This window comes from Egretta garzetta, unplaced genomic scaffold (assembly GCF_000687185.1).
Source record: "Egretta garzetta isolate BGI_Z169 unplaced genomic scaffold, ASM68718v1 scaffold768, whole genome shotgun sequence".
NCBI classification, from domain to species: Eukaryota; Metazoa; Chordata; class Aves; order Pelecaniformes; family Ardeidae; genus Egretta; species Egretta garzetta.
The window spans coordinates 888,242-898,069 of NW_009260594.1; positions in this window are offsets into that span (position 1 = coordinate 888,242).

Below are 9,828 nucleotides of genomic sequence, written 5' to 3' on the forward strand. Positions count from 1 at the left end.
CTCAGTGGGCGCCAAAAATAGCCCCTGGATAATGAGCTTTTATATCAGACGGTGGGCATGTAGCCTGGCTGTGGCTGCAATGTGGACAGGCTGCTCTGCAGCTCCTTGTCCCCATTCCTTCAGGCTCCTCCTTGTGTCCCCTCCCGAGGACTGGGGCACCCAGCGCCTGCTCCCTTCCCGCTCCCGCTTCTGCATGCCCTCTCCTCCTGCCCTGCACCGCTCCCCTGTCAGGTAATCCCAGGGGCTTGTTATCTGGGGGCTTCTGGGAAAAAAGGCCAAGGATAATTGTATATACCCCAGAGGTTTTATCTCCCCACAAGGGGGTTATGGCCCCTTTTACATCCCTGGGTGGCGGGAAGGGCCGCAGGGCCTGTGCTGAGGTGCTGAGGATCCCTGGATCCACGAGCCTGTTTCCCTCTGCTCCCCACGCTGATAGAAGTGGAGGGCTTCTCCTGCCCCAAACAGGCAAAAAGGCCCTACAAAGGAGCTGGCGACGTTCCACCTGCTATGAGGAGAGGAGAGGCCCCAGCCATGGTGGCTTGTCTGTGGGGAGGGAGGTGGCACGAGGCCGAGGCCTTCCCTCTGAGAGGGACAGCAGGACCTCGTGAGTGACTGGATGTCTCCAGCCTTGGCTGGCAGGAAGGGTGAGTTGTGGGGGACGCCAGTGGCCATGCTGCCAGGGAGGGAGGCAGGGTGAGGGGCTGGGAGGGGTTGAGGGGTGAAGTACCTTTGTGGTGTGGTGAGGAGGCTCAAAGGCCCCACCACACCATGCCATGGTGTTTGGGGTTTAAATGTTGTTTTTAATGAAAAGGGGGTGCTTTATACAGTAAGGAGATACTCTTCTAAGGAAAAATGAGTTAAGAAAGAACAAAAAAAACCTCCAAAGGAAAACTTTTGACCAAATTTGAACTGCGATGTGGTGGGGCAGGAGGAAGGCTGCAAAGTGCTCCCTTGGGGAGAGTTGCCAACCACCCTCCTCACAGCCGGCTCTGGGTCAGACAGCCACTCCGGGGTGAAGATCTGCTGTATGTTTGAGCTTTGGGGACTTGGAGATTATGCTCATTAGTTCCCTTCCATAAACACTACAGGATTGTCCATTAAAAGGGCTGTTGGGGAAAGGATCCTCCAACTTCTGCAGGTGCTGAAGAGTTGGTCTGGCAGCCCTGCTCCTAAGGCATCTGTAGTACAAGCCCCCTCCTCCTCTTCTGCTGCTTTGCAAGAAGGATAGAGGAGACTTCTTCCTGAAAAGGCTGAGGAACTGGAGTAGCAGAAGTTAGAAGTGGGGCTACAGACCTGCCTTAACAAGGTGGATGAGAACGGGAAGTGTCCTCCTCCCTGGGACCCAACTGCGATTTCTTCTGCTCCTCAGCGGTCTTTGCAGAGAGGGGAGTCAGGAGGGGTCTGATCAAAACTTCACATTTGTTCTCTTTTGACAGTAGTTCCTGATGGTCAATAAGAACTTAGTTTACAATGCTGTTTGTCACCATGTTGACTGAGCCCACTAACATTTTTACAAATTTTGCTTATAAAAAAGTAATAAGAATGAAGACATATTTCACAAATAATATTTTTGAGGGAAGAAGTCCTTTGGAAAGCTTCTATGATCTAGTCTGATATCCTATTAATTGATTTCACTCTATACTGTAATATTGGCGAGTCTTTCTCCCTGAGTTTGGGAATAGTTGTCCTAAAAACTTAAACATATGTAGAGCTTTATATAATATGAATTTAGCCTTGTTTTTTCAAGATATTTCCTTCTCTAATGGGATTAATTTATGGAGATCATTGTATTTGCTTTATAATGTTGCTAATATAAGAACAGTGAGTAAATTCCCTAAAGAACTCCATTTCCTTTAGTGAGGAAAATATTGGTGTGCCCTGTAGCTCTGATTCATACTGCTATCGTAAAGTCAGCCAGCTGTGAGATATATGTGGAGGCAGTGGATGATAAATGTGTTCTAATAATTCAGTATACAAAGTGTTTCCATAAAAATTCTTCAGTAGTATCCAAGGACATTAAACAGTCCATCAATAAAGTCCTTCTTTAAACAGTTTTGAATCAGGCAAAGGCTGGTTTAATGCACAGTTGTACAGTCTATCTCAGGTTTTCCCCATGGTAGTTCCAGAATCTGTTTTTAGCATATGATTATCATACTGTCAAGAACGTTGCTTCCCATAAAAATTCAGATTGATCTGCAGTATTCTCAGCTCCGGTTGCAGACAAGAAATGAATGAGTCTTATGCTTTTATTGCTTAGGATATAATTCTATGTTTGTTTACAATCATAAAAGAAATCAGCTTTAAAAAACCTTTACTTAGGATATATATTTGATACAGGATTAAAATTAACTTTGATTACTTATATAGCACTCTAGGTCTCTTCCCTTCTTTGTGGTGGACCTCTGTTTCAGGTCTGTTTAATTCAAACGCAGCAGTGGGATAAAACCCAAAGCACTTTACCGATGTGCTGAAGACAGTAGAGCTGCTGCACCATGAGGCACCCTCATCATCCACAGCTTATAAGATTTGGCACTGCAAGTCTCACTTTTATTGTTCCTACTGGCTCTGTAAAGCAGGTCAGAAGAACCAAAGTGAATCTTCCAATGCCAAATCAAGCAGGAACACGCAAAGTGAGTCTTCCACATTGTTCCCACCTACTTTACAGAGAGGGGACGAACAAAACATCTGGGATGCAGATAGTCTCTAATACCTTTTGTGAAATTTACTCTGGAGAGCTGCAGATTACTTGCGTAAAAAGTTCGGTATGGAGCTGTACAACAGTCCTGTGCACACCACCAGTGAGAAAACAACAACTGAGTATGGGCAGTCACAGTGGAAATTCTCTCCATCTGAGAGTTTTGAGACTTCCTTTCCAAACTTTCTGCTAGAGCTAGCTCCAACCACAGTGCTGGACTGATACCCTCCTGTCCATTCTGATTCCTCCCTCCCCGGATATTTGGTTAGGAAGGATTTCATGTCAGAGAAATGCTTTCTTCTATTAAAAAAAACCCAGAAGATTGGATGATTTATTCTGAAACAAAGATCATACACTTACTGATTAAACCATCAATAAAATAGAGACTATCCAAATCTCTGTACTTCAAATTTGTTTGCAAGAAAAATCATGAAATACAAAAGAACTATTTAAAGTATTAAATGGAAAAGAAGATGGAAGATTAGGGTTGAAAATCCTCAGTTTGACTTAGTTCTGTATAATTTCCACATGTTTTTAATAGCCTAGTGGTAAAACCCAATAAAACCACTAGAAGCAATGAAATCATAATGAAACATCTCAAGGTCGGTCTTGTTTTTCTTTTGGTTTTGCCATCTAGCCCATACAGTATTTGTAGCAGATGTAATGTGAGATATCTGTGAACATAAAACACTTCTTGTTTTGCTTCCCCTGCTTTTTCCATCTTATTAAAATACCCTTCTTTGGGGGAAAAAAAAAACCAGCTAGAGAATTATATCCTTATTAGGAAAGTTCAAAAGCAACAATTAACTACAGTAAGTTTCATGTGGTGGGTCAAATCCTGGCTTTCAGCTAGTGTTGTGTGCAGACACATACAAGCATATGTTTAATTCCTAAATGAAATGCAGATTCCTCTTTGTGATGAATGATGGCTGCTTTTAAAGCAACAGATGCAGAACTCTGTACCTTACAGAAGAAAAGCTCCTATGATGGAACCTGAAAAGCAGAACTGTGACCTACCCTCAGCACATCTGTAATTCCCAGTGGCATGAGAAGTTGAGGGTTTTGTAATGACTTAATTGAAAACACTTCAGCAACAATATTTGCTTGTTCTTGTGCTATACTGAATGCTCTATGCTATTTTGGAAGGAAGGACCTCTTTGTGGGAGTACAAGTAAGTTTTCATCGTATTACAAGTAGGAGAAGGAAAAGAGTTGTTCCATTAACTGCATATTCTGTTCCAATAGTTTTCAGTGAGTGAGATGAAGCCAAAAATTAGCTGTGAAGCGGTGACCAGTGAGTCACAAATGCTTGTGGACACGTGCAGACCTGTCTGCTTTGTCTTTGTGGCTGTCTGCAAGCAGAAGCTTTGCAAGGAAAGGAGTGGCTTTCTCCATCCCTACATCTCCAACTGTTGGTAGCCTCTCATCTTGGAGCCAACAAGGAAAGGAGGTTTGACTCTATTGCAGGAGAAGTGATTAAACACTATTCCTCTTCACCTAGCAATACTCACCATCTTGTCTTCCCCGAAGCCTTCTTTATTCCTTCCCCAAAATAACACTCTCTCAGTAACAGACTGCTATGATTTTACTTTGACAGCCTGTAAAATATCTGAAATATCCTGTGGCACATATCTGCCAAAAGTCTCAGCTGTGCCAAATCCATTCCCATATATCATCTTCTAGGCTATGGAGATGTAACTGTTGCTACTTTATAAATGATCGAATCTGAGGTTTTTTCACTTGAAACAGGAGTCTGGCAATTCCTGTGAATATTTTGGGTAGTGATCCTGAGCCTCCAAAGAGATGGAAGTGGCTAATCCAAGGTAATCATATGAGTACCCTTTAATGTGTTATGTAACTGTCTCAGTCTTCATCTGATTTATCCTTACCATGCAACACCCTGTTGAATTAGAAAACTACTTTTTGGCTGCTTATAGATGGGAAGCAAACCCTGCATTCTTGTGGTCACTTGACCATGAGATCACGAGAAGTCTGAGATAGTGAATAATGAACTGAACTTAAGCAGTGACCACCCTTCCTGTTCTATTGATCTCATCCATTTGGGGTTTTGTGGGACAAACCCTCTTATAAATTCCAGAAGTATCAATGAGTATGCTCCAAATTAGTTAGTGAGGAATGTAATTTTGAGCATATATTGCCTCCTTGTATGGAAAATCATGGGCTAAAGCGAGAAACTTAATACATGTATTTCATTTGCAGCTTGGCCCTTAGTGAATGGATGCATTATATTTGTCTATTCTGTGGCCTCTTTTTCAAATGTAGCAAAGTCAGATATTTTCCAGTCATTATGATTGCAAAAAGATGTGCTCCTCCAATGCAAGATGGGCAGCAGTAGCATCCCTGTGGAAAAACCTACCTTGCTTTCTCTCCTCACTGTATTTAGTCCTCAGTTGGAGGGCTGTGATCTCAGACAGCTTAATGCCTGGAGAGGAAAACCAGTAATTCCTCATTGCCACAGTGACTGTAATGAAAGATAGCTGTCTTGATGTGAAAATGCACCTGGTCGTTCAGTAGAGACACAGTCACAGGGGTATTTAGCATTGGGCAAGATCAAAGGCAGCCTGAGTTTTCCAGATTCGATTCATTTCCCAGGTTACACATTTTGCTTGCACACATCAACCACCTTCTGCTAGTAGTTACTCATTTTTATGAAAAGCACAGAAAGGACTGAGGTCATTTCCAAGACTATCCATCTGGCTTGAAGATGAAGCTTTCCATCTGCTCTGAAAGTATTACAAATCAGTTCACTGTTGTTAAAAAGGGACTAAAATTAATGCTTGTTGTAGAATTGAAAGAGAGAGCTCATCTAATGGTGATGTTACAGAGTTACTGTATTTTCTAAGTGCCTTAGAATTGCTAGTATAGCGTGGAGGGGGTCTACAATTTAATGTTTCAGCTAATTATTTAGATCATCTTATTTGTATGTTGGGATACATATTCAGGTGGCACAAATAAGCTTAGCTGAAATTAAGTCATTTAAGTGACATCAATTAAGACTAGCTGAGAATATGAGTAACTGTATTAGTTCCATAAACTTCTGTATTTGGGTTGACAGCCAAAAGCTCTTGGGAGTTAGTGGGATGCTAAGTGCCCTGGTTGTGTCTCTTTCTCCCAGCTCTAATTCTTGCACAGGGATTTATTACAGCAATTAAACACTTCAAAACTTCCTTGGCATTAGCAAAATCCTCAAGAACCTGTTTTAAGATGTCTTTAATAATGTTTTAGGCCACAACAATCTGCAGTGGCTTATTTCTTCTCAGTAGAATCTCTAGAGCAATGCAGTTGCAAATTAAGCAGCATAAAATGACTGTGTCTGATAAGTATGTGTTAATTTGGGTTACTTCCCAAATTATTTCTTCCATAGCTGTATACAGTATACCACCCTTCTTAATTATCTTCTCTCCCTCCTCAACACTCTCTCCTAGTGTGTCTTGAGTATACTTAAATTGGCTGAGTTCCCTTGCTTTTTAGCAGGGGGAAGCAACTTCAAAATAGGGTTGAATGTTGCCAGTTAAGAAGTATGTTCTTTCCGCATATACTTGAAAGTATTCCATGCAAAATGTTGTAATTAGTGGTTGACTGGTTGATTGATTTTTTTAATATAAAAGTTTTGAGACTATAAAGGTCACATGTTTGTTTTTATGCTCTGAGAGTAGGAGAAACATATTTACCCACACAAAGCTTGCACTCTAACTCAATAATCAACAGCTTCATTATTTTTATTGGAAGGAAGAGTGATTATAGCTGGAAAAAGTTAATGAATCCATACATGCAAATATGATATGGAACCTACTGCTAGCCTAATTGTACCGTGTGTCAAGCTGCTTGACAACAAACACCATGAGACACAGAAGATAGCTAAACATTATTTTAACTTCAGTGTTTACCTCCCCACAGTTAAAGTGGTGTCTTGTGTTCTTAGTACAGCATGACTGTAGTAACAGTCAGATGTTCCAGTTAAGGTCACACTACACTAAACAACGCATATTTACCAGAACAAAGAACTAAAGTGCTGTAGGCCTCTAGTTAGCTGTATTTGATACTACAAATGATAAAGGTCAGGTGAGAAACTGGACCACTGCCTTTCTCCCAGCTGGTTCACATTGCAGCTGCTGCTGTGGTGCAAGGCCTGAGACAACATCAACAGAAAATAAATTTGCCGCAAAAAGAGTTTGTAAAAGCAAAGCTTAAGACACCAAATGCTCCAAACTACAGGAGACAGTGACTCAAAAAGATAATGGTAAGTTATGGTTGGTGTAATTTTTAGGGTGAATGGGAGGCATACATTGGTATGAAACCCAAGTTTTAAAGATCCGAACAATATAATGTAAAAAAAAAATAATGCATTTCAAATTTGCAAAGCAAAATTGAAAGGTCTATGAATAGGATTTGGATGCAGAAGGCTGATTTTAAAACAGCCTCTTGATTCCATACAAATATGCCTTCACACATGAGACTTCCGCATTCCCTACTTGCCAGAGTGTATAGGGCAAAACTATGGTTTCCTTTATTGTGTAGGACTTGTGTAGCTCAACCAGTTGCTTCTTCTGGTCTCTGATGCTTTATCTCATCTGAAGTTCTCCTTAGCACTGGAGTTGGCTTAGACCTCTTGAGACACAACTAAGCTGAAGTGTGTCAGACTAAGTAAGCTCTCTCAGGCAAGCAAGCAAAAGGATTTTCACTTTGTAGCTAGCCAAAAGTTGTAGCTGGCTGGAGAAGAAGGTGGTGGTAAGGCCTGCAGCACTTTCTGCTTGGAAGACCATGGCACCTGGGCATGGTGTGTGGGCAGACTCATCCAAAACCACTTAGTTTGGGACTACCCTTTCCAAATCTTGGATCTACTTGGCTTCTTTCTTCATTATTTTCATCTATGCAAAGTGATTGTAAAGTGACAGATGACTGGCAGGATTTTACTATCACTTCGCATAGCTGTAATTGACTGTGTGAAGTTAAAACTTTATGTTATGTTCTCTTTGCTGGCAAAGTCAGCATGCAGAGGTCCTGCCTTCTCCACATGCACTTTAGGCTGTTTCATCCCTGGCTGCTTGTTCTTGTCCCTGCGTCACCCCTTCACTTGTGTTGACACAACTGTTTGTTAGGACTGTGCTAAAAACATATGCGAACTGGTTTGAATTAAAAATACTTCTCATCTGATTCTTCGTCTGGCCTCATAAATAACTGGGTCTGTACAGCTGGGAGAGGAGGGGAGGCAGCACAGGGAGGAATGGACAGCTGGGGAAAGAGGAAGGGGACTTCCTGGAGCTGACAGTGCTGCTGAGATGAAAGTATCAGATGCTGTGTTTGTCAGCTAGTACTTCTGCCTGTTCAGAGGGGCACAGACCAGCCTCAGCTCTCCCAGATCATTCATTTTAACTGCACTCTGTAAAGCAGGTCCATTACAGGACTTGTTCAGGAGCAAATTGTTCTGAATAATTTCAGTTCTTCCCTATTCTTTGTATTCTGTGTTTGTTTCTTCCACTCTAGGATCAAATCAGGAAAATAGTTACCAACTGTATGTATTTTCAAATTAATACAACATTTCTGAGGAATTATAGGCAAATAAGATGTATGCTTGTTCTTTCTGGCTTTACCATTTGATATTTAAACTACCTGTACCATAGCCTTCTGAGGCAACTAATTAGTGTATGACAAAAGAAATAGTCTGAAGAGGAGCCCTCAAAGAAGAGGTGAATATGCACATCCCAGGAAAACTATTAATCATGTGTATGAAGCACTTCTGCTTTTGGTGAGTGCAGAAAATGTCCTTTTTGACTGGATTTTTTTTTTCACTAAAGATGAAAGGAATATATTATAGTACCAGGCACGTGTTATCTGAAACTGATATGCCACAAGTAGCTAAATATAATATGTATTGGTATGAACTAGTATGTAATCTCTGGATCAAATCCCAACTTTTCAAAAGGTCTCCTCACTTCCACTCTCCATGTTGGCAGAGAAATAAGAAGACACTAATAGTAGAAGCGCACAGACACTCCATTTTTAAATGGCAGATTTATTAAAAATGTTCTCTACAACAAACATTGGAAACATACTCAGCAGATTTTATTGTAACTGTAAGATTCAGTAGACAGTGGAAAGGGAGTAACTGTCAATGTAGATCAACCACTGAATTATGAGAAACAGGCCAGTTCCCACAGCTAACTCCTCACAAAATCCCAATATTACTTGGCATCATTGGTTTCCAGTTTGTGTTCAGTCTGCCCTTAGGATGAAGTGCATGGTTCACGAGCTTGAGCTTTGGGTTTATACATATTTACAGTAGAACAGCCTACAGATTACAGGAGAGGGCACATTAGCACCAGTGCTTATGGATTAGGGACCACATTGCCTCTGTGACTGCATGTGCATGGTACTGACTCTACTGAGGAATTAGTTTAAAAAAGGTTAATAAATCTGGCACTTGGAAGGCGAACTGTACTCTGCAGTGACCTAGGAATTCTTTGTGTTATATATCACACTTGAATGCCTGTCTCTGAAGGCTGCCCATCAGAATTACCTTAATGCGCTTTCTTGCAAAAACGCATGCTTTGCTTCACCTCTGCTTGAAGTGTTATTTAGTAATATATGTAACCCTTTGAGATCAGGAAATCAGTGCGATCTTCTTACTGCTCTTCTAAAACTAAGCACAAACTCTCTACTTAGTGAACATCAGACACAATTAGTATCTTTAGCAGTTTTGGTGAAACATTTTCACATAGCAAAAGGTCTACATAAATACAGTGTTCATAGTTACTGAGATTCACAAAAAAGGCTTTGGTTAGAAAATCAAAAAGGGTCAAATAAAAAAAACTTTAAAAAAGAAAAAGCCAAAGGAGTGTCAAATACTACATTGGAGTGAAATGAGTGCAGAATAAAACAGTAGTCGTCCATTAGTAAATTTTTCAGTATTAAAATCTTCCACCTAAAGAAGCCCATGTCTCTTGCAAGCTGTGTGTCTTTCCTGACGTTCACAGCTGGTCTCCTAGCTCCAGTACAAGCAGGGTGGTGATAATTCCACATTTTCCTGTTCAAGGCAAAGAGTCCCTCTTCCAGCTGTGAGGTAGAGATTGGGTATCAGGTCACTGGGGTATGAGATACCACTGAGTGTAGCAG